Here is a 24,645-nt window from a genome sequence, read left to right as displayed (position 1 = left end):
GGGCTATGTCGGCAGTTGGGAGCAGTATTTACGGGGAGGTTTTGGTTTTATATCAGGCGTCAGGGAGAGGGTGGCTAGATACTTGAGCAGGCATTCAAGAGGTGAACTTTCAGGGAGGGATGAGGAGGCTCCCATGGCTAAAGGACAGAGAAGGAGACAAACAGGGGAAGACGAACGGAGATCCTCGGACTGGGAGCAGACCGCAAGGAGACAAAGGGCGTTTCCGATGATCCTTGGTGGTCTGCAGAAACTCATATACGAGTCGGTTTCTTAGGAAGTGTGGGTCGTCACCCAGACTTCTCTAAGAAGGCAGAGTGCCAGAGTCCGAGGTACCTAGTACTAGGAGTTTTCAGCAGAAGGAATTTTCGGTGGAAGGAACAGAAGGAGGAGGGGGGGAGAAAGGGTCCGTTTTCATCCGCAAAGGAGTCACCTCGTTTATGGCTGTCGGAGGAGGGGCCCGAGGGTCCGCCGCAGCCGTGAAGGCCTAAGGCGGGGAGAGTTCCCTCCTCGTCCCCGAGCATCAGTGCTTTGCCGGACGATCATGGTCAATGGCGCTGCGATAGCTCGGGGAAGAGCGGCCCGCTCCGGGGGAAAACTTACCCAAAGGCCAAAGAGGAGTGGTAAGTGTGAGGAGCCAGCGCCGGAAAAAGAGGACGAGGGCGAGCTGCTGCTGGTTTCGGGGGAAGACGGGGCCCAGTTGTGGTGTCCCATCTCCCAGGTTTCGGCACCAATGAAAGGAAAGGAGCGACACACAGCAGCAATTCACGGGAGAATTCCGCTTTATTAGGGAAAGGTGCTGGGTTATAAAGGAAGGTGCATGGGGTGATTGTGGTGTCACTTCTACAGGGCTGGTGGCTATTGGCTACGTGCTGGGATTGGGAGGGGGGCGAGGGGTGATTGGGCTTCAGGTGGCGCCAGCGGGAACCGAGGACCCGGAAGAGAAGCAGGAATTTCGCCATCTTATGGGTGGGGGCCCTTCAGCTGCCCCCTCCCAACCTGAAAAAAGTGCCTTAGTTTAGCCAATCATCACACCGCTGTAAATCTAAGCTCTGCCTCCCCCGCCTTCTTTTAAAACTCGCTGTCTGTCTATTTTCACGTGACTTCCCCGGCCTGTGATAGCTGGACTGCAGAACCTCACTGGAGGGCATTCAAATAAATTACCTGGCCCTTTGTTGCCTCTCTTTGCCTGCTTATTTCAGCTAGAGTTTATCTTACAGACACAAGTTTTACAGTTTACACCAAAGCTCACTCAGAATTGTACATTGGCAAATTTTAAATGCAAAATTATAAAATTCTAGATAAAAAATGAAAATCTACATAATCTTGTATTTGCTGATAATTGTTATGATCCTACACAAAAAGCATGTTCACAGAAGAAAAATAATTTCGTGGCTTTACAAAATTAAAATTTTCTAATCTGAAAGACCTTGTTCAGAGACAAGACACAAACTGGGAGAAAATATTTGCAAAGTATATATTTGATAAAGGATTTGGGAAATCAGGAGACACAGCACTGCACACCTAGGAGAACTGCCAAACTCCAGAAACATGACAACATCGACCTCTGTGGGGTGAGGAGCACTGGGAGCCTCCTTCACTGCATGGACAGCCCCTTGGAAGAGAGTTTGCCAGTTTCTTTCAACAAAAGTCTCATGTTAGGATCCAAGAATCATGCCTCCAGTATTTAGACAACTGCTTTGAGAAAACCACCATGCAATTATACACAGTAGCTCTATTCATAATGGCTAAAAACTTGAAATAAGTAGATAATAAATTCAGAATGAATAGGTAAATTGTGGTACATTCATGTGAAAGGGACCAGAATATGCCACTCTAAAATATGCCTCTTGGGCATAGGATTATTTGGGTCTGATTAATTTTTAAAAACAGCAGACACAGAGGAATCACTAAAAAGTGACTACAAGTTGCCCTTTTGTGAGAGAAGTCTGCATTAAGAAAGGAAATCTCCACTTGTACAGTGTCTCCCTCTCTGTACCAAGAATACAAGGATGAATAAATCCCTAGAAATCCATGTCAACAGAGGCGGCCTGGACTTAAGCCCTTATTTACTGTGCTTTGCCTGATAACTTCCCTCAACTGGCTCTCTGCCTGGAAGACTTCCTTTTGTTTTTACCTGAAGATCCTATTTCAGGTGATGGCTTGGGCCATTTCCTGGAGTTCACTAGTTTTCCTGGGAATCCCATGTGTATACAGGCAGTATTAATGTTGTCAAAATTCTAGACTTTTTTCCTACCTTTGATGCTGGGGTTCTTGTTCATGAAGCTGAAGAACGAGCTTCACAAACACTCAATGTTTGGAGAGTAAGGTATAGGCTTTTATTTAGAAATAAAGTGAGAGACTAGAGCTCCTGGCTCACACCAGGAGGGGACAAGAGAGCCTGCAGTGGTGCGTTGTCTAGTTGGTTTTATAGGCAGCTGAGGATTTTGCAAGAACATGAAAAAACTTAGGGGTGTGGACTTGCATCACCTGCCCTGTCCTCAAGGTGGGCTGGGTCATATACTCTGATTCCTAGGGCTGACAGCAGAGTCACAGGTTATGATGATACCCTTGTAGAACACCCAATATTCCAGGCCAAGTTGCTCCTGGCATTTTGACCTTTAACTGATCTCACTGAAGATGTCTATATCTTTACCCTAGAGAATTAGTGTGACCTTGACTTCGTATAATGCTTAGCACAGACTTTCAATAGGAACTTCTTTGCCCATTGTTACATCGATCTTACTGTAAATATTCCACCGTGCTTTTCCCCCCGTAGGCCCTCACCCTAATCTGACTACACCCACCATCCCTGTCTCACTATTAATCTCTCTTTTATTATGGAGGGTCTCAGCCAAGAACCTGAAAAAGTAAAGGAAAAGTTATTTTTCCTCCCCTACACATACAATGCAGTACTATTCAGCCATACAAAGAAATGAATTGCCAACCCATGCAGACACAGATGAATCTTAAATATGTTTAAAATACAAAAACCAAATGTAAATTTAAATTTCAAACTATTTTTATTTAAAAGAGTCATAAACTGGGAAGAACCCTATCTAGCAAGTAGAGGGGCAATCCACTGATCTGCAGGAAAGGACAGGTTTATAAAGGCAGAGAGGGAGGGGAAACATAAAAGCAAAGAATGCACTGTTTTAGGCAAGGTCACCCTCCTACAGGGAATAGAAGGGGTCTGTCAGCAGATTTCCTCCAAGGGCTGACCAGGAAACTCAAATATGGCTGGTTAAAGGTTATACTTTGCAAGTGGGGAGGCACTGGGGGCCTGGAAAAACTGCAGTTAGGTTAGGCATTAAGTCTTGGTTCCCTGACATGGAGACTTATCATAAGTGACTTCATTTTGCTCCTGTGACTTAAGAAGCCAGGCTTCTCCTGTTGGAGTGGGAAGTTACAGATAAACAAGGAGAGAAGGTGACAATATCCATGTGATACAGGATGAGGCTGGAGACATCTATATAAACTCATCCTTAGCTAAAGACAGTTCCACATAGAAATCTTTATAATTAGATATGTATGCATAGATTGGAACTGGTGCGTATATTTTCTTCCATTGTCCACTGAGCACATTTAGCTGCAACATGTAAATTTTTAATACCATTCCCTAAGGTGGCAGGGCTGTTTGAATAAATGCATAACACTAGGACTGAAACAGTAAATAAAGAATAATGAAGTATCACAAAATAGGGAAGTACCCCCCCAAAAAAGGCTGACAAAGACTGAGTATGTCAAAGGGGAACCGGAGCCGACGGATGTAGTTCTCCAGAGCCACAGCAGCCATGACCGGAGCAACCAGATGCTAGTGCTGGGCTGTCACCAAAAGCCTAAAACAGTCATCCAGACATTCACATTGGTAAAAATAAGTTATTAAGTGATTTTTACGCATGGGGTTGGACATAGTTATATTGCAGAAGAATTCTGAATAATTGATGTTGGCACTCAGACATCCATCATGGAGGTGTGGCCGACTCCCCTCTTCAGAGGAGGTCTTCCTCCTCAAGAAGACACACAGGATGGACATGGGGGAAAGTACCTTCCCAGTGGGGAGACCCAATGAACACTACCTAAATCAGTGGCCACAGATGTGAACAGCAATAGGTTGCCTTGAGAGCATGTTTAGAAACAAGCTGCATCAACCTGGAAGCCTAGAGGAATTGGGTGGATTTCCTAGTAAAAAAAACACACTAACAGAATGAGCCCTAAAACAAGGAAAATACAAGCACAACATGCAGGGACCTCTTCCCTAACTTCTCCTCTCACTGTTCTGGGGATTCTCTACCCCAGAACAGAGAAGGAACAGGGACAGAGCTGTTTTCAGCCCCTCAGATCTGACCCCATGCACTCCTCAACCATCCCCCAGCCATGCTCCACCCAGGGAGGACGCCAGGCAGAGGTAGTCTCAGGAATTATTGATAATGATGTGTCAACTGGGACGTTTCTAGTTGCAAGGGACCAGACACACTTGGAGAAGTAAAATAAACTAATTACTTTATAAATGACAGAAATGTTAGTGACTGCAAGAGGCAATTTTAAGATGGTGCCTGAGCCTGCCAGATCCAGGGGCTCTCCCAGTAGGACATGGTCGGTCTCCAGCCCTCCGACCTGAGTGCCTGTGGGGTGGCCCCACTCATGGGCAGTCTCTCTCGCTGCATCTGGGGCCTCCAGCAGCTCCAGGTGGACACCCACTCACCGACCATTCTAAGGCAGTGTTCCTCCTTCCCTCAGGTTCCATGAAAAGTCATATCGTTCAATGACTTTGGCCTGGCTCCAGTTGCATTTGCATCCTTGACCCCATCAGAACACCCAGAGGATGGAACGTGGGGTTGGATGGGCTGGGATCACACACCCATCTTCAAGGTGGGTGGAACATAGGGTCTGCCTTCTGGAGCTGATTGGAATGGAGGCAGGTGACTGAAAGGAAAGCTGAGGTGCAGATTTGGATATGAGAACAGGTGCCGGGCAGGGAAAGCAGCACACTCCACATCACTGCTGGCTCGGTGCACAGCAGTGATTCCAAAGCCCAAGGAAGGAGGGAGCTCACGTAGGGTCGGGGGTTGCATCTGCCCATCTGCTGCTCCTGGGGCCCTGCCATGGCCACAAGAAGCTAATCCACTGACAGAAAAAGCAGTATTAATGCTGGTGGTAAATTTAACAGGCATCTCCCTACCCTCTGGGAGACAGTTGCTCTCAGGTCTCTGATTTTCAATGAGTATGAATGTCAAAGGTTTTTTACAGCTGGAAGGCTGAAGGAACGCAGGGCTGTATGTATGTAACTCTGCTGTATGGCTGTTGTGGTCAGGACCACATTCAATGCTCAGGAAGTTATTACCTCTCATGGCAGACTAAGGCTGTGAGGAAGGAGACACCTCTGTCAGCCACACTGGTGGTAGGAACTGAAACATCAAAAAGGGCTGTCTTTACTACCCATGTAGCTGTTCAATTGCCCAGCATCAGGATCAGCTCAGTAACTGGCCAAGGAGGCGTGACAGGGCCCAGACTGGCCTTAGTAGGAGGACCATGGATGCCTGCCTGGTGGACAGAAGCCAAGGGCTGTCCTGTCTACGTGTGATTGTCTGTGGCTTCCCACCAGAAAGGACAAGGGATCCATCCAGTCCCAAGAGGGCCCTGCCAGCCCTAAAGAAGGCAACATTTGGGAGCTGGCAGGTCACTGCACCCAGGCCTGTATAAATCCACACATGCCTACCAAGGGCCCTGTGTGACAGGCACTCAGGCTGCCCAGGAGTATGGCCATCAACACCCAGCCCAGGTGGGGCAGGAGGAAATGTGATCTCTAGGAACTCCAAAACATGTGATGGCGGTGGACTTGAAAGCACCAGAGTGAATGTTTCATTCTCCTCCTTTCTGAGCCCAGGACTGAGATGGGGGAAGGAGAGAAAACCACCAGTCCAGCCTAACCCTGTCTCATGTGTGACCATGGGCAAGTCCTTTCCATCCTGGAGGCCTCAATAGAGATAGAGGGGCAGGGGAAATGGACTACTTGTGCTTAATGAAAGTTAAACCAAACCCTAATGCCCTAAATCTACACCAAACTCCCTCATCTTAATTATTATTTCCCTATGTGTTTTATGTATACAATGTCATAATCTGCATCTTTTAAATTTGCATATCACTTAATAATTTGTGTATTACTGACTTTACTACTTTTGCCTTTTGTACTTCAAAGTCACTATGTAAGTGATGTGCAGCTACATTTCACTGAGGAAAAACTTCTCAATTTAAAAACAATTCCATCTAAAGAAGTCCCTTTAACATATCCTGTAAGGTCAGTCTAGTGGTGTTTAATCTTTTAGCCTTGATATCTATGGAAAACTTTTTCCTCTCTCCTTCAATTCTGAATGCTAACATTGCTTGGGAGAATATTCTCAGTTGCATTTTTTTTTTCCTCTCAGTAATTTGAATATTCCATGCCCCTTCCTTATGGCTTGTAAACTTTCTGCTGAGGAATCTGATAGCCTTATGGAGTTTCCCTTATAGATACTGGTAACTGTCTGCTTTTCTCTTGCTGCTCTTAAGATTCTCTCTTTATTGCTGATCTCTGCCATTTTAATTACTATGTGTCTTGGTGTGGATCTCCTTGCGTTCATCTTGTTAAGGATTTTCTGTGCTTCCAGAACCCCTATTATGAGAATATTGTTTGGTTTGGAGGTGTCACAGAGATGTTTTTTTTTTTTACTAAGGTATCATTGATACACACTCTTATGAAAGTTTCACAAGAAAAACAATGTGGTCACTACATTATCCAGTCTGCCCCATACCCCATTGCAGTCACTGTCCATCGGTGTACTAAGATGCCACAGAGTCCCTATTTGTCTTCCCTGAGTGACACTGTCTTCCCCATGACCCCACACACACCATGTGCACCAATCATGATACCCCACAATCCTGTTCTCCCTCCCTCCCCACCTGCCCTCCCCTACCCCTCCACTTCTTGGAGTCTGTGAGTCTGCTATTTTGTTCCTTCAGTTTTGCTTCATTGTTATACTCCACAAATGAGGGAAATCATGTGGCATTTGTCTTTCTCTGCCTGACTTATTTCACTGAGCATAATACCCTCTAGCTCCATCAAGATTGTTGCAAATGGTAGCATTTGTTTCTTTCTTATAGTTGAATAGCATTCCATTGTGTATATGTACATCTTCTTTATCCATTCATCTACTGATGGACACTTAGGTTGTTTCCATATCTTGGCTGTTGTAAATAGTGCTGAGATTAAACATAGGGGTGCATATGTCTTTTTGAATCTGGGAAGTTTTCTTCTTTGGGTAAATTCCTAGGAGTGGAATTCCTGGGTCAAATGGTATTTCTATTTTTAGTTTTTTGAGGAACCTGCTTATTGATTTCCACAATGGTTGAACTAGTTTACATTCCCACCAGCAGTGTAGGAGGGTTCCCCTTTGTCCACCTCCTTGCCGGTGTTTTTTGTTCCTAGTCTTTTCTATGTTGGCCATCCTAACTGGTGTGAGGTGATATCTGATTGTGTCACAGAGATTTTTCATGTATTCTCATTTTAGAAATTTTTTTCTCTCTGTTACTCAGCTTGGTCACTCTCCACCATCCTGTCTTCCAGCTCAATGATTCTTTCCTCTGCATCCTCCAGCTTCCTTATGGCCTCTATTGTGTTTTCATTTCCTGTTGTATTCTTCAGCTCTGACTGGTTCATTTTTATATTTTCTGTCCCTTTGTTGAAATCCTCCTTGAAATTATCAGTTCTTTTCCCAAGTTCAGTGAGCATCATTATGACCATTGTTTTGTGTTCTTTGTCAGATAAATTGCTTATCTCCATTTCATTTAGCACTTTTTGTGATGTTTTGTCTTGTTCTTTTTGCTTGGAACATATTCCTCTGGCTCCTCCTCTGTCTGGTTCCCTGCGTTTGTTTCTATGTATTAGATACATTAGCTATAGCTCCTGGTCTTAGAAGTAGCGGTTTTATGTAGTAAGCATCCTGTGGTGCCAGCTAAACATTTTCTACAGATGCGGGAAAACTTTTTGGAGATACAGAACATAATAAAATAATTATATGAGAAGAACAAACACAAATATCAGTTAATACAAAATTATTGTAGCTGGCAACACTTAAAATTGGTAATTTACAGTTTCTTTTAAAGTTGGGCAGCTGCAAGCTGATTCATTGCCCTTTAGCCATTGAGCAGTTTAAGAGGAAACAATACATTTAATAAGTTGCAATCTTAATTTAATTATTTAAAATACAATTATGTACTTTGATTTACTATTTGGACTGCATCAAAATAATATTAAATCTTTATTTTAAAAAATTAACATATTTTAGTTTTCCTCTATGGAAGTGTATATTCCACTTTTGGGGAGAAAAAAAGCACTGATATCATGACCTACGTTCACAGAATGTTTTTTTGCTGGATACATGTCTTGGTTTTACACATAAGATTTTATAATAAGTAAATTATGTGGTCTTCGATTTAAGAATACATAAATGCAGAAAAACTATGTGGAAGGAAAATAGAGACACCAAGCTAAAATCCAAAACAAATCAATAAACACAAATAGTTCCACAGCTCTAGAGAATTTAACAAAATTAAGTCAACTTTTAAACCAGTTAACTTTGGCATTTGAATACAAAAAGTTTAGCAGTGTCATCTACGTAGATTGCTGGGAGGGTTTTCAAAATCCCTGTGTATCCTTTATATAAGCATAGCTGGTATTCTGAGTTCTGCGTCCATCTCTGCATTACCCAATCTCACAGAACTCAGATTTATGCATGAGTTATGTCTGCAGTTTTAACTCCACACATGTGTGAAACCACACGGGACCCTGTACAACAGACCAACCCCAAGGAGCTCCGAGTGGAGGCTTCAGTCCTGGCTAGAACCTGGGTTCTGGAGCCGTGGAGCAGTGGGGCTGTTGCAGAGCAGACAGCTGCTGGTCTAGGACCGGGGAATTAAGGACCCATGGTGGGGAAAGCACAGTGTTTCCAACGAAGACAGCTGGGAAAACCAGGCCCCACGCACACCTCACACAGAAATCACTAAACCCCGGTCTCCACAGCAAGCCCTTCCTCCCGGGACATCCCAAGGCTGAGCCCCCTCCAACCGGTGCCCAGGAGGCTTCTCCCGGTTTCCACTCACCTTTCCGTGGGTCACTGCGCCTCCCTGGACACAGAAAGACGCGCTCCTGTCCGACCGCGGGGAGCCAGGCGGAGGCCCAAGATGCGCTCTCAGGAGGCCGCCCGAGGGCTCCCTGCACTCCCACAGGCTGGATGTGCTCTTGGCCCAGGGCAGGTGGGGCCACCTCGCCACGGTCAGGCTGAATCTATTAAATTTTGGAAATTCAGACTGAAAGGGAGCCAAATATCCCCACAACTTCTCCATGGTTAAGGACCTGAAGGGGCACCTGTTTTGTCACCCCAGGATACACCTCTTTGTTAGAGTGATTATTCTACACTGGTTATTATTAGGAAACTGCAAACACAGGAGAAACTCTGAAAACCCACTAGAAGTTGGCCTTTTGTATGAGATTTACATGTGCAAGGGAAATCTCCATTTGTAAGGGTGTCCTCCCCTCTGAATCAGGAAGAGGTGAATGACTGAATCTAGAAATCTTAGCACAGACAAAGACATAAATGTGAATAAAAACCAGATGCCTTTTTATGGTGCTTTGCCTGAAAACCTCCCATAACTGGCCTCCCCCACAGCCAACATCTTTTCTTTTGGTCTTACATGAAGATGTCATTTACGGTGATAGTTTGTGTCTTTTGTGGGACTTACTAAGTTTTACTAGGAGTCTAACATATATGGGTGAAGCATAGGAGCTCAGCTCCTGGCAAGTTCACAGTGGATTCCATGAGCCCAAAACAGGACAAGGCTACCAAGCTTTATTCTCCCGGTGGCCAGTTCAGTGCTGAGATTACACCTCCTGTATCTGCATGCAGCAAGTCTCTGATCCACACTCTGCAATAGAGCACCAGGCAGAGATCCTTATATAGCAGCACAGACATCAATGACGTCCTGCCAACCAGTACATAAGCCTGCACAAGCTCAGTAGGCAGTCATGAGGTCACAATGCACACACATTTTGAGGAGTCAGGAGAAAGCACAGGGCATGCCAAGTGGGTGAGTAGGTGACGGTCAGGCGAGCAGCCTGGCCGAGGGAACTCCATTTTCCCTGCAATGAGAGAGACACATATTATTAACTTTCTGTTTGTTTTCTCATGTTAATCTATCTTTTATTACCAGAAAGGTCTCAGCCACATACACAGGAGGATAGTGGGAAAATTATCTTTCCTCCCCACTCATGTAATTGAATATTATCCAGCACTAGAAATCATCATCAGCCCATTGAGATACGTGGATGAATCTTATGTGAATATTGCAAAGTAAAAGAATTTTAAACTGTAGGACCGCATATCCTTTACACTGTGGGACCCCATTTCCAGAACATTATGGACAAGGCAAAATTACACAGATGGTGAATAGATCATGAGGTGGGGCTTGGAGAATTCCATGGGACACTTTAGTGGATGACACATGCTAGGCATTTTTCCAAACCCAAAGATTTTTGCATTGTAAGAGGAAATAAAAACCAAAGGATGAAAAACAAAATATGACAAAGAACATAACTACAGTAATGGACAAACCCACAGCCAACATCATACTTAACAGCGAGAAGCTGAAAGCTTTTCCTTTAAGATAGGGAACAAGACAAGGATGCCCACTCTCCCCACTTTCATTCAACATAGTTCTAGAGGTCCTAGCCACAGCATTCAGATAACACAAAGAAATAAAAAGCATCCAGATTGGCAAGGAAGAAGTTAAACTGTCCCTGTTTGCAGATGACACGATATTGTACATAAAAAACCCTAAGAATCCACTCTAAAACTACTAGAACTAACATCTGAATTCAGAAAAGTTGAAGGATACAAAATTTATACTAAGAAATCTGCTGCATTCTTATATACTAATAATGAACTAACAAAAAGAGAAATCAGGAAAACAATTCCATTCACAATTGCATCAACAAGAATAAAATACCCAGGAATAAACCTAACCAAGGAAGTGAAAGAACTATACTCTGAAAACTACAAGACACTCATGAAAGAAATTAAAGAAGATACCAATAAATGTAAACACATCCTGTGCTCATAGATAGGAAGAATTAATATTGTCAAAATGGCCATCCTGCCTAAAGCAATCTAGAGATTGAATGAAATCCCTATCAAAATTCCAATGGCATTCTTCAACAAATTAGGGCAAATAGTTCTAAAATTCACTGAATGAAATCCCTATCAAAATGCCAATGGCATTCTTCACAAAATTAGAGCAAATAGTTCTAAAATTCACATGGAACAACAAAAGACCCCCCGAATAGCCAAAGTAATCCTGAGAAGGAATAATAAAGCTGGGGGGATTACATTCCCTGACTTTAAGCTCTACTAAAAAGCAACAGTAATCAAGACAACTTGGTACTGGCACAACAACAGACCCATAGATCAATGGGAGAGAATAGACAGCCTAGATATAAACCCAAGCAGTTATGGTCAATTAATATACATTAAAGGAGTCTCTGCAACAACTGGTGTTGGCAAAACTGGACAGCTACATGTAAGAGAATGAAACCAAATACCACTTGACCCAGGAAATCCACTCCTAGGAATTTACCCAAAGAAAACAAACTATCAGATTCAAAAAGACATATGCACCCCTATGTTTATCATAGCCCTGTGTACAATAGCCAAGATATGGAAACAACCTAAGTGTCCCTCAGTAGATGAATGCATAAAGATGATGTGGTACATATACACAATGGAATACTATTCAGCCCTAAGAAGGAAAAAATCCTACCATTTGCAACAACATGTATGGAACTACTAGAGGGTATTATGCTCAGTGAAATAAGTCAGGCAGAGAACCAAATGACCACTCATTTGTGGAGTATAACAACAAAGCAAAACTGATGGAACAAAACAGCAGCAGACTCACAGACTCCGAGAAGGGACGAGCGGTGACCAAAGGGGAGGGCGGGGGGAGTGTGGGTGGGGAGGGAGAAGGAGTTTGAGAAGTATTATGATTGGTACACATGATGTGTGGGAGGTGTCATGGGGAAGACAGTGTAGCACAGAGAAGTAGTGACTCTGTGGCATCTTACTACACCGATGGACACTGACTGTAATGGGGAATGTGGGGGAGGGGACTTGATAATATGTTTGAATGTAGTAACCACATGTTTTTCATGTGAAACCTTCATAAGACTGCATATCAATGTTACCTTAATAAAAAATATATATGAAAAAAAATCAGTGAGTGTTGGAGCAAAACATGCTGACCTAAATAACTTTGCCAATGTAGACTAAAGGCAAACTGTAATGTAAATAAACAGTGGACTCTGTTTAGAAAATTCCTTCTCATGATAAGGAAAAATTCTGATGTCCTAAAATTAAGTGCCATAAGGGCTGAAGAACCAGGGGAAGAGACAAGGGAAGGTACCCATCCAATAGCCAGGGCCATAGCTAGCCAGAAAGTCCATGTGACTGGGTGAAATCATTTCAGCTGTTATCTAGAAGGTCCTAGAAGCACAGCATTCCTCTTGAGCATGAACAATGTCTGACCATCACCAACAACCAATCCAGGATTCTTCCTTACGGACTATCCACTTATCCCCGGACTTTCTCACTTCACGTTTGCCCACCATCTTTATCTAACACCAGTATAAACTTAAGAACTTTATTTCCCTCAGACCCCTTATGAATGATCCCTGTTTCTTGAGTCTGGCAGACAAGTTGTTTCTGCTCACTGGTCTGGCTGCTGGTGAACCAGAAACTTCCTGTCTCAGAAATGAGTCCCTTTCCTGGCTAACATCTGTCAAGTCTCAATAAACCGTTTTATTTCAGACATCTGCTGGTTTCCACTGTTCTTGATTTTTCTTCATGGGGGTATTAGCTAAGAATGCTGGAACCACTATACCTGTAAACTGGAATGGGTCAATCACTGAATTTAATAAATGGCAGCTGATGAGAGCCAGGTTTCTCCATATTGCAGTGCAGTTGCAGATAAGCGAGGAGTACGTGACAATATCCATATGATAATGGATCCAGTTGGAGAAATCAGAATAAACTCATCTTTAGCTTAATATGCATACAGAAAGTTCCACATTGAAATCTTTATGCTTAGGAATGTATACATAGGTTGGAGGAGTTGCATATATTTCCCTGCATTCTCCTCTGAGCACATGTAGATTTTTAATACCATTCTCAAATAAAGGGAACCAGGGATCTTTGAAGAAATGGCTGATACTAAAATCAGACAATAAATAAAGGACTCAGGACACTATTCAAGGATCACAAAGTAAGTAAGTAACACCAAGAACGAAGACCCACAAAGATGGAATATGTCAGAGGGAACAGGAGCCAGTGGAAGGAGCTCACCGCGGCCAGGCAGGCATGACCTGAGCACCAAACACCGTGGTGCTGCAGCATCACCAAAAGCCTGGCGCAACTGTCTGGCACCCACACCAGTAAAAATAAAATACTATACAGATTGTTTATGAATGGTGTTGAACAGAAATGTCCTATGCAGAAGATTTCCAAATGATGTAGACCCTCAGCGTCCATCATGGAGGTGGATCTAACTCCCCGCTCCTAGCCCAGGCTACACATACTATTCTCTTCCTAAAAAAAGAAACAGAATGGACATAGGAAAAAATAACCTCACAGTGGAGAAACCTGAGACACACTATGTCAGCTAGTGAACAAAGCTAAGACTGTAAAGAAAAGATGATCACTGTACTGGGGACTAGGAAATAACACCTCTAAAGCCTAACTATTGAGGGTTTCATTAACTCTGGGAGTCTCAAAATAAGACTCCTCAGAAACAAGATAAGTGAATAAAGGGTAAGTCCTAATGTGTCATATGATTAGAGTAACCTAATTCCTAAATCTGGGTTAGATGAACAAAACATGATACTGATTTTGGGAGCATTATTACCAATTTTATTGCATACTGCTTAAATTCATCCAGGATGAACTAGTTTCAGAACTGAAATTACCTTAATATTGAAGAGCCAAACCATTATCTCCCTTTTATAAATCAGATTTATTTATGGAAAATAGATTTTCTCTGGTTGCAAGTACAAAATATGAGGGCACTTGGTTTAATTTTGCATCTCACTTTCAAAGATGATGTGGTCATGTTTCCAGTCTCCTTCTCTTCTTTCTGTGCCTCTTCCCCATCATAACAGATGCTTTCATGCTCATTTCTTTACTTTTCCTATTGGCTTCTTTTCAAATTCAGAAAGTATGTTGCCATGTTGTAAGTCTTACATCAATCACATAATTTCTTTTTGCCTATTTTTTATTGAAATGTTGAAATACACACCAAATGGTGTCAGGTGTACAACACTGTGATTCAGCAACTATATACTTAGCCCTTACCACTTTACATTATAAGTATTAGTTCATGTTTGTACTCTCCTCACATTAAATCTCTGAGGTAGGTGCTATGATTAGCACTATTTAACAGATGAGAAACTAAATCAGAGAAAGGTCAAGCAATTTTCCCAAGGTCACCAGCTAGTAACTAGTAGAGCCAGAACTCACACCTAAGCAGTCAGATTTTAGCGTTCCCGCTCTAGACTCAAAATTCTCAAGGGCAGAGACAGTGCCTTATGCATCTTTGCATTCCCAGTGTCTACCAGGGATCCTAGCACATAAATGCAATATAAGTCAAACCAAACTGCATTTGCTGAATTCTGCTAAAAAGTTTAGGGATATCAAAAATGACTAAGACATGATTCTCACTCTCAAAGAAGTCTGTGCCCTATTAGGGTTAGGGAGAATTAGTAAAAGATTCCAATAATGGAAAAGAATGAACTAAAAGAAAAGAAACAGTGTTCAGCAGTTTACACTTTGGCAGACTGTATTAGAATGTTGAGGATCCTATTTAAAATCTCATCAGAGTAGCATATAGAATCTCCCTGGAACCCATGGTTACATGAAAAACCAAATCCAGTGACTCATGACCAGTGAATTACTGCAATCCAAACTGGAAGATGTCTAGTGACAAACTCTGACATGCTGGCCCAGCCTTTGCCCTATTTACCAGTGTACTATATACCAATTCTGAGCCCACTATGAGCCACGCAATTGTAATAGGGGTGGTGATACAAAGAATAATTAATGCAATAAAGATATAGAAGGCATGCTGAAATCTGAGGATGGCTCAGATAACTAACATCGGATAATATGATAGATGGGAAAATAGGTTATCTGGAACTATGAGCAAAATAAACAAGACGGCATTTTAAACCATCAGAATTACTATTTTTCTTTATAAAAAATCAATTTCCCAAGAAAATGGTAACAATAATTGTACTTTAAAAGACCCAGAATTTAGTTGGCATAATCTTACCTGTGGATTGTGGCTGCTAAAAAGAAAACTAGCATAATTTTGGTGTGAATTTGTAAAATAGACTGCCTAGATAAAGGAGAAACTGGTTACTGGCCAGTGTTCCACACTGCTTAGACTACACCTAAGCTACTTCACTCACTAGTGGGAACAATATTTTAAGAGAGACATTGACAAATCAGAGTCCATAGAAGCAGAAGAGAGGGTTGAGGGCTAGAAGCACAATCAGCCAGACAGTGAATTTTGGAATGTTTTTCCTGGAGAACTGGAGAAAGAATATAATAACAGATGAGTGTCTGTTTGCAGTATCCTGTGCCAGAGAAAATAACTAAAACTGTGGACAGAAGTCAGAAAGCAGCATCCAGGAGGGAAATATGAGGAATTTTTTCTATGATATGTACAGATATGAACTGTCTCACATAGATTACATGTGAGACATGTACTGAGGCAGGAAGCAGTAAACGAGGGCTTGATGCCACCTGTCAACTTTATAGAGATTCCTTTACTGACATGGGAAGATGGGCTCATATGATGCTCTCTAAGATCCCTTTCATTTAAGATCCTAGGAAAGTCTCTCATCTGAGATGCCACAAAAATTTTGAGATGATTTTCAAAGTTTAGAGAGAATCACACATTCTTCATTTGGAGAAGATCCATCACAGCTAAAACTAAACTTAAAAAATTAAAACTGGACCATGGTAACCCATCCATCAAAAGAGCCAAATAAAGTTTTCTTTAAATAACATTGATCGTCCAGTTTACTTCCATAATAGTACCTTCAACATAGTGGTGCCCACGTGTTCAAAAACCTGACAGACTGAAGCATATTTCAGAAATGCCTGTCTTTTATAATAATAAGCAGCTCTTGTAATTGGCACAGGGCAGTGATTTGCATTTTCTCATGTGCTTCCTGCTGTTTGTAACATGAAAAGCAAGGGATTCACTCTAGCTTTATAATCTATATTTTCTAAGCAAAGTTATTTAATAATGATTTCACCAGTCTTTAATTTGAACTCAATCTAAATTCAGGCATGAGGTTACAGGCATATTGACTTTCATTCAGTCCTGAAGTGATAAAAGGGTAAAAATGCAGAAGTTCCTCATGATCAAGGGAACATGGTATATATCTGGTTTTTCAAGTTCATGGGCTATCTGCTTCAGCAAAATATGTATATGTGATCATGAAATTTTTTACCTCACATTTCAAATTACTCTTTTATCACCTCTTTGCTAACGCTCCTCATTCTACATTTTCATTCTAGGTCCATTTTATTCTAAATTAAGAATGTTGTATAACTAATTCTTTCATCACACTCTCATCATCTTTCTCATTCTTTGTTCACGTATGCCCTTTTGCCTTATGAAGTGTTATCTTAACATTTTAAACCCATTCAATGGCAAATACAGAGAACTCAGCATCAGGTAGGCATGTTAAATTTTAAAGGTCAAGCAAATAGGAAGGGGACTGAATTGCTCTACCTCACTGAACCTAAAACTGGAGATGAAAAAGATGGGAATTGTATGAAGCCTCTATTATCTTCTCTTTCTCCCTCTTATCTTTTATTCTTTTTCCTGAGGGGTGTGCCAGTGGTGGTAGTAGTGGTGTGTATGTGTGTGTGTGCATGTGTGTGTGTCTAGGAAGAAAGAAAAAGGAGAGAGAGGAAAAGGAGAGGAAAGCCAGAGTTCGATACTATTAATAATTGCTAAAATGTATATAGCTATCATTTTACTGAAGCAAAAGCACGTAAGACACATACAGGATTGAAACTGGAGAAGGACAAGTGGCTCTCTTGGAAAGGGGAACCCGAGCTCATTCACCATTTCCAAGCTCGCAATAATTTTAGTCGACATGTGTTTCTTCAGGGTTACATTTACCACCTACAAGTAATTTTCAGGGGCACACCTGCTGCATTTCCAAGTAGGCAAGGTTTGCTTTTGGCACAGCCCCTCCTACTTCTACCCCATCCTTGGCCTTTCTTTCTCTAACCTGTAGACTCAGCGGAACTCACACGGAATTCTGACTTGCCAAAAACCTTTTGGTACCCCATGCCATCTCTTTCTCTTCTTTCCCATCCCAAAACAAGCCTTATTTCCAAATTGTGCAAGGAGGTAGTTGGCCAGTGATCTGATTAAAATAAGCAGATAGAAATGAGTCTTAATTTCAACTACAACAAAAAATGTAGTTTAGAAGATGTTGTTAACTTCAGTGGGTCTCTATTTGCATTTTCTCATTCCTGAGTAGGTAGTTTTTCATCAGATTCCCAAAGGAACCTACCTGCAGAGCAATTAAAATACATTAATCTAACTGGCAAAATGGATATGGGAATTATATTTCAAATGAGGTACATATGAGGGCTCCTGGTAGAGTTAGATGCATGCTTAAATATTATTCCCATCAATCCAGAAATCTCATCAGTCTTATAGCCTCCCCCAACTCCCCTTCTCACTGTTGCAGGCTACATAACTCAAAGGAGGTAAGGTATTGCTTGAGGAGAGTGAGGGGCAGAAGCACAGTGAGCAAGTGCAGGACCCCAGAGCCAGTTGACCATACAGAGTATGACATAAAATAAATGTCAAAATAAAATATATGCATATTCACATATTAGTTTCCTTTGTAAAAAATTAAAACTACAGAAAGGTTGCAAGATCAGTACAGTAAACTACTATATAACCTTTACCTAGATGCACTGATATAACATTTTTCCATATTTGCCTCATTTATCTTTGCTAAACCATTTGAGAATAAGTTGCATATATCAAAACCTTTTATCCACACTTATACACTTCAGTGTGTATCCTTCAGAAGGATGTTTTCTCTCATAACCACAACACAATTATAAAATTCAAGAGGCTTCACATTAAATAATGTTATTATCTAATACACAAGTACGTTGCAAAATGGTGATGTCATAATTTCTTCTGGTGTATCAGTTGGTATTCCACTGTCCTGAACTGTCATTTCTTCCCTCTTTATATTTATTTATTTAATGTTTTCAGAATCCACATTTAAATTTCAGCAATTCTTCAAAAATACTCCTTTATAGCTCTTCCCTCCAAATCTAGAATCATGTCGCCTTTGGAGACATGTCTCTTTAATCCCTTAAATCTAGAACAGTCCTCAGCCTTTGTCTTTCATGACACTAACATTTTGTAAGAGTAGAGGCCAGTAGTTGGGTAGGATGTTTCTCAATTTGCATTTTTCTGATTGTTTCTTTGTGTTTAGATTAAGAATATGTAGTTTTGACAGGGTTACTACAAGACAGAGAATACGTCCTTCCCAGTACCTCCCATCATGTCATTTTTCCCATAATTGGTGACATTATCTTTGACCATTTGCTTAGGGTGGTGTCTGTCAGATTCATCCACTGTAAAGGCAACATTTTTATCCCTTTGTAGTAAATAAGAAATCCAAGGTCACTTTGATGCTGTGTAAAAATCCTTTCTCCAAAAAACTTTCAATCACTGATTTTAACATGTATTGATAATTCTACCTGAATCAATTATTACTTTAATGGTTGCAAAATGGTGATGTCATAATTTCTTCTGGTATATCAATTGGTATTCCACTGTCAAGAATTGTCATTTCTTCCCTCTTTATATTTATTTATTTAACGTTTTCAGAATAAGTATGCCCTTGTGAATTCTTTTTTTAAAATTCATTGCGTTATAATCCATTTCTGTCATTATGCATTAATGATGCTTGAATTGTCCCAGATTTGGTAAGTGCAGGTACCTTCAAGCTGGCTCCTATTTCCTTTTGACAGGTCCTCATCTTTTTTTGAGAATCTTGCTTTCTGACACAAGATTTTTCAAGGGCATTTTATGCTTTCCTTCTCTCTGCCCTGGAATCAGCCACTTTATCCCTAGAGAAGTGGAGACTGGCTTTTAGAAGCCAAGATCTGCAGGCATGTAATGTTATTCAAAATACTAAATAATATTGTACCTGTTTCTTTGGGTCACCATAAGGAAGACTGGTGTCTGATTTGCAATCCTAACTAGCATAACCTGTGTGACTTCAGTAGTTCCCTTCATTGGGGAACTGACTCCTCATCCAAACAGAAATTGGATTAGATGAATATTTCTTAACCTTTTCAGGGTCTCCAAAACATCTGGGACTCTCATAAAAGCTATAGTCCCATCTCACCAGAGACAAGCTCAAATAAGCAAAAATTTTCGTACAATTTAAGGGGTTCGAGGTTGCGAAGCCCATCTGAAGCTCCAAATCCCTGGATTAAGTGACCTCCATCTTCAACGCTGAGCTCTGTGAGTCTCTAAGAGACCGTGCTGCTGCCAGGTTGATTCCTCAGAGACATCAAAATGTGGAGGGATTAATGCACAAACACGAAAAACAGTTACAGGGGAGCCTGTGAACGAGGCACTGTCCCTGCGGGTGCCAACACAGGTGCACCGTAGCCACCGGCAGGAGGTTTTGTCGGGAAGGTGCCCTGGCGGTCAACGGATGCCTGGGAGAATGGAGGCTGCAGGGCTGTCCTGGCCGCTGCACCCCTCCGCTCTGCCACCAGTACTGGCCCCTGCGCTTCTGCTGGGAGCCGAGGGACTCCGGCGGGCCGCGAGGCGGCGACAAGAGCCCAGGGCGCTTGAGCCAGGAAAGAACGCCCATCGAAGACCCGCCGTTCCCCCTTCCAGCCACCTACGCAGCGCAGCTCCGGTCGCTATGGTGACCAGCGGAGGCCCGCCCCACCCCCGCCACTGCCCGGGACCCTGACGTCGGAGCCCGTAAGCGGCCGCCACCAGAGCCGCTCGTCCGCCCGCCGCTCGCCGCCTGCGCGCACTCCAGCCCGCTGTGTCTAGCAGAGGGCCCAGCATGGTCATGGCTGATGTCCTGAAGCACTTGCAGGGCGGGCCAGTCCGGGTGGGGTTCTACGACATCGAGGGCACGCTGGGCAAGGGCAATTTCGCCATGGTGAAGCTGGGGCGGCACCGGATCACCAAGACGGAGGTGCGGCCCGGGCTCGCAGGAGCGTCCGAGGCTCGGCTCGGGAGAGGATCTGTTTCCCGAGGGGGGACGGTTGCAGGGGTCCGGGGCTGTCTGACAGGCCGCGTACTGGCGGAAGCGAGAGGGTCTGGGACTGAGGACCAAGGAGGCGCCGGGGGCCGGTGTGTGCCGGTGGGGTCGGGCCCGGTCACCGGACCCAAGTGTCGTCCGATTGGCAGCCCGACCAGACCAGGCTTTGGCGCCCTGGTTGTTCCACGGAATTTCTCCTCGGGCCTCCCACCCGGGCTGTGACATGGTCTGTGGCTTCCACTTCGCAGCCCAAGTTCCTTCCCAAGTGTCTTCTCTGCTGTCACTGGGGGTGGGGCGGAGGGGAAGTCTCGGTTGCCCTAGGCTGCGTGGCCAGAGACATCGACAGCTGCGAGGAAGGGACCGCCTGCACTTGGCCTCCCACATGGGGCATTGCGCGGCCCCGCGAGGAAGGGTCACCAGGCAGGGAGCCCAGACGGCCATTGTCCGTTTCTCTCCTTCGTAGTGTCTCTGATCTCGTGGCAGCCTCGCTTGATCTCGTGCCTGAGGCATTTCCATCTAGTACCCCAGACGATAGAACTGGTTGAAAGGGTCTTGGCCACATCTGCACAGTTGGTGGGTGGTCGTTCCTATCCTAGGTTGTGCCTTTCCTAGGTGTGCACTGTGGCCATGCGTATGAGCTCCTTAGCCGAGCAATTCTGCCTGTGTGCGCGTGAAGCCCTCCAATGCTTCCCCAAGGTGAAGCCAGCATCCCCCTGCCTTGCACATTCTAACGCACTGCACATGTTTTCTCACAAGGCTCTCTCCTTACCTAACCTGCCTCCTTTCTTTCACTGCCTCAAGCTGCTCTCCTCAGGGTCTCTATTTTAGGACGTGCAGATTAAAATACCTGCAGATTAGAAATACAGTAGAAACAAAACCATTCATTAGGATAAAACCTTGTGGTTTTGACGTACTCTACACTGTCTCGTAGTTGTTCTGGACATTAATCCTTTTTCAGTCTCCCATCCCCACCCCCAGTTTTCATCCTGTTCAGTTTCCCCCTTATTAGTGTGAATATACTAGAATTTGAATACGGAATAACGTAGGACTTTTTTTGTCAAGCGTGGCTGTGTAAGGTGAGGGTCATTTGAAAACGAGTGATTTTTGTAGCTGCTCTTAGAAGTTTTGCTTCATGTGAGGGAGTCCACTTCCAAAAAGAAGGGGTGTGTGTTCTCTCATCTTCACTTGTTTGCCCTCCCCTACTAATCCTGAAGCAGCCCAAATCTGACTTTTTTAAAGATTGTTTGTAATGATAAATAATGTGACTCTGGTAAGATTACTTCATCTGATCCAGCGTTTTTAAAAATGAAGAAATTAATTCCATTCCTCTAGTGAACCATGGTCTAATGTCATGCTGTTTCCCCTTAAATTACATGAAAAGAGTGCATTTTTAATATGTATTTGTATTTGAGCCCCTGCTTAATGACTGCCTAAAAATGGAACAAATTGCATCTTACAGAAAGCTTCTACAGAACTTTTGAACTATGTTGTTGGGTGATTGAATTCCAAACCTACCAGTTTCAATATTTTTTCTCATCAGCTCTTAATCAGTTTTAGTTGAAATATTTAATTAAATCAAATCTTACTTATCAGGTCAAATTTTGGTAATACAGAATCTACTTAAGAACTGCTGAGTGGAGCTGATAGTGACTGACATTTCTCGAGGTTGACAGTTCAAACGGTGTCCCTTTTAAACTGATGTATCTTGTAGAGACTAGGGGGCACTGTGGAGTAATATGGTTTGGCTATTAGAGTGAGATCAGTGCATTTACATAGATGAAGGCACGGTTGAGATGGTTAAAGACCACTCAGATCCTGGATTGTGTGTATAGTATATGTGTGCAAAATTATTGAAGTTAAGAGCCAATATTTTTGGTATCATTAATCTACAATTACATGAAGAACATTATGTTTACTAGGCTCTCAAATTCACCAAGTCCCCCCCCACATACCCCTTCTCAGTCACTGTCCATATGCGTAGTAAGATGCTCTAAAATCCTACTTGTCTTCTCTGTGTTGAGCAGCCCTCCCTGTGCAACCCCTACACACTATACATGCTAATTGTAATTCACCCTTTCTTTTTCCCCACCCTTATCGCTCCCTTCCCACCCATTTTCCTCAGTCCCTTTCCCTTTGGTAACTATTAGTCCATTCTTGGACACTGTGATTCTGCTGTTTTGTTCCTTCAGTTTTCCTTTGTTCTTATATTCCACACAAGAGTGAAATCATTTGGTATTTGTCTTTCTCTGCCTGGTTTATTTCACTAAGAATAATATTCTCTACCTCCATACATGTTGTTGCAAATGGTAGGATCTGTTTTTTCTTATGGCTGAGTAATTTCCATTGTGTATATTTACCACATCTTCTTTATCCATACATCTACTTATGGACATTTAGGTTCATTTCATATCTTGGCTATTGTAAATAGTGCAGCGATTAACATAGGGGTGCATCTGTCTTTTTCAAACTGCAGTGCTACATTCTTAGGGTAAATTCTTAGAAGTGCAATTCCTGGGTCAAACGGTATTTCTCTCGGTGTCTTCTAGAGCATATTGCTGGCCTGATGGACAGCGACACTTATGGGCTAAGTGGTGGGGACTTCAAAGTGGGGGTAGTGTAGGAACCATAATATTGTTCATGTAACTGTGAAGTAGTAACAACAAAACAAAAAGGAAAACAGTACCTTGGCTCTGCATTCCATTTACCCTGATGCTGTCAAGACGGTCAGTGTCCACCTCACCGGAATCACACTTGCTCCTCTCAGCATACACATTATGTCTCTATGACACAGGCACCACTGTGACATCACGGAAACTGCAGGCAACAGTGATGCCCTTAGAAACTCCACCCATGGGGGTGGAGTGGGAACTGCCCAGCCAAGGGGATGTGCATCATCTTACCAAATATTAGGGTTACTTACCTACATATATACATATATATATATATATATATATGGATAATGATATCACTCATCATTACAGTATCAGAACAAACAAAAAACTGAAGAAGGAAACAGCAGCAGTCTCAGAAAACCCAAGAATGGACTAAAAGTTAAGAGACGGAAAGAGACTGAGGTGTATGGGTGGGAATGGAGGGACTAGGGAGGGGTGAAGTAAGGACACATTAGAATAAGAATATATAATGTGGGAGGGGTGTCACAGACAGGGCGGAAAAATACAGAAAAGAAAAGTAGGGATTCTACAGTATCTTACTATGCTCATGGACAGTGACTGCAATGGGTTATCTGGGGGCACGTGCGTGATGGGGGGAGTCTTGTAAACAAAATGGAACTCATCTAATTGTGCATTAATGACAGAAACATCCATGGATAGATAGGTAGACAGATAGTAAATGAATGAATGAATGAATGGATGCATGGATGGATGAATACATACATACACACATTCATACATACAAACATACATACATAAAGAATGCAGCAGCCCAGTTCTAGAAAGACATATGCACCCCTAAATTTATGGCAGCACTATTCACAATAACCAATCTACAATTACATAAGGAACCTCAAGGTTACTAGACTGCCCAGATCATCAAGTCGCCCCCCCAGACCCCATTACACTCACTGTTCACCAGCATAGTAAGATCCTACAGAATCACTGCTTGAATTCTCTGAACTATACTGCCTTCCCTATAGAATTCCCCCCCACATTATGTGAGCTAATCGTAATGCCCCCTTACCAGCCTGCAACCGTCCTTCACAACCAGCCTTCTCAGTCCCTTAACCATTCCTACGATGGTGATGGGGGGAGTGTAATAAACATGATGTTAACCACATAATTGTAGATTCATGATAAAAAAATTAATGAATAAACAGATGAATGAATGAATGAGACATTGCCGCCCCCAGTTTAAAAGCGACACGTGCATCCCTATGATTACCACAGCACTATTCTCAATAGCCAAGCTCAGTGTCCATCAGTAGATGAACAATGGAATATTATTCAGTCATAGGAAAACAAATCCCACCATTTGCAGAAACACAGATGGTGTGAGAGGGCATCATACTCAGTGTAATAAGGCAGGCAGGTGGAGAAACACAAGTATCAAATGATAATCACTCGCGTGTGCAGGAGGGGAACCAAGAGACATCCGAAGAAGGAAAACGGCACCACAAGAGTGGACTAACAGTTACCGAAGGGAAAGGGATGGAGGTGGACAGGTGGGAACGGAGGAAAATGTCAGGCGGAGCGGGG

Source organism: Manis pentadactyla, chromosome 6 (genome assembly GCF_030020395.1).
Source record: "Manis pentadactyla isolate mManPen7 chromosome 6, mManPen7.hap1, whole genome shotgun sequence".
Lineage (NCBI taxonomy): Eukaryota > Metazoa > Chordata > Mammalia > Pholidota > Manidae > Manis > Manis pentadactyla.
This window is presented reverse-complemented; position numbering follows the sequence as displayed.